The following is a 2,032-nucleotide window of genomic DNA, read 5'->3' as shown; positions in this document are numbered from 1 at the left end:
GATAACGAAACGTAAACTTGCATAGTATCCCATATTTTAAAATAAAAGTTGTATTCTTATTTGCTTAGAAGTAATGTTTTTGCCTAGTTGTTGCTGGTGATCAAGTTTTTGGCACCGTTACAAAGTAAGAATTATAAGAAAAATTTAAGATTATTACCACATACATTGTATTGACGTATAAAATCAGGATCAGATATCCATTTCATCGGCTAACAATTTCAAACCCCTTTAACAACCGACAATTTTCTAGCAACTCCACTTGGGAATAGCTCTATTCTCCATTATGATGGAAAAGTTTTGTATTCATACTTTGGTATTGTGTCAAAGTCCCTCATGAACCAAGTTACCCTTCTTTCCTTGGCATACTTTGCACATTTCTTTCTTGAGCAAGGATGGTCAAATCTTTTGGATTCTAGAATCGTCTATTTAACCATCTATAAACAGAGGGGTTCAGTATTCCTATAGGAGTTTATCTTTTTTGTGAGGGGTCGGACACCCAATTGGTGTGGGTGATGTGCGTTGGGAAGTTGGATCTGCACTGGGTCCTAAACTTGGTCGTTTCTTTGTACTTTTCTGGTTTGGCTTTCTATTCTACGAATCAAGACAAGTTGTTACATCTTTTCACACTCATTTAATTTGTAAATAAGAAGTTCCACATATTAGTTCTAACCTCTAGCACATAGTAGGTGGAGCTAGAATGGAGAGCTCAAAAAGAGTCCCCATAAGACTGTTTAGCCTTATGGTTGACCCTGGGTGATTTGGCCTTGGTCAGTCTCACCCACACATACACTAGATACCCTTCACCTACATTCACAACCTCAACCCTTAACCAAATAAAATTAGTTGATCCCTTACTTATTTTGGAAACTCATGTGGTTGGTTTCCTAAACCATTAGCTCTGGGCTAGGGTTCAGCTAAGACCAACACATGGAGGATCAACAATGGGAGTTCCCTTGGTCTTATGGCTCAAATAGGGTGACCTTATGATTAATATTCTCAATCAATCTCAATTTTGCCAAATTTCCAATTTTTACCCATTCTTGGCCTAACTTCACAAAATTACCAAATTGCCCTTAAACCTTAGATTTTTAAAAAAAATCCCAAAATTACCCAAACTCTCAAAATCTCTTCAAAAATCATTTTAAACCATTCCACATAACTCAAATTGACCAAAATACTACAAAATTTCCGAAATTCCGAAAATACCCATAAAACCCTCAAAATTACCAAAATGCTCTTTAATCCCCAAAAATTCCAAAAGTAACCAAAATCTCCAAAATCACTCCAAAGGTCCTCAAAATCAATTTGCACCACTCCATTGAGTTCAATTTGACCAAATTTACTCCTTTTGACCAAAATCCCCAAATTGGCTTTAATAGCCCAAATTCCCCAATTGACCCCCCAATTTCCACCAAATTGATTCCAAATTTCCCCAATTTGAATTCTAAATTTAAATTCATCATGAATAAGCTTGATTGAAACTAAAATGAAGCTCAATTGAACCTAATTTCAAACCTAAATTTGAAGCCCAACCAAAATGCCTAATTTGACCACATGTCTAAGTTCACCAAATTACACGCATTAACTTATCCAATCTCCCCAATTTTGAATTCCAAATTCCTTATAACATTCCTTTTGACCAAATTGAACTTTAAATTGGCCCTATCCTAGCCTTAAATCTCATCAAAATCCAACCTAGGACAAAATCCTCAAATTTGCACGTAAGTCCAAATCTCTGAAATTGAAGCTCAGTACTTCAAAATTTCTACGCACCCAAAACTAGTCATTACAAACCCTTAGACCAATTTGAACTTTCAATTAGGCTCAACCTAGACCCTAGCCCAATCCAAACCCAAGTCTAACAGAAATTCCGCAAAAATTTTCATGGACCAAATGCCAATAATATATTATTGCAACTTGCCTTGTATCTATATGTTTGCATGATCATGATAGATATTATCTATTTGAATTGCATTTTCTGGGTCATTACTTTGCCGGTATACCCTCTTTTCGGGCCCCTGCCGCTACGGCA

The sequence above is a fragment of the Phalaenopsis equestris genome, unplaced genomic scaffold (genome assembly GCF_001263595.1).
Source record: "Phalaenopsis equestris unplaced genomic scaffold, ASM126359v1 Scaffold208065, whole genome shotgun sequence".
NCBI classification, from domain to species: Eukaryota; Viridiplantae; Streptophyta; class Magnoliopsida; order Asparagales; family Orchidaceae; genus Phalaenopsis; species Phalaenopsis equestris.
Note: the sequence above shows the minus strand (reverse complement) of the source record.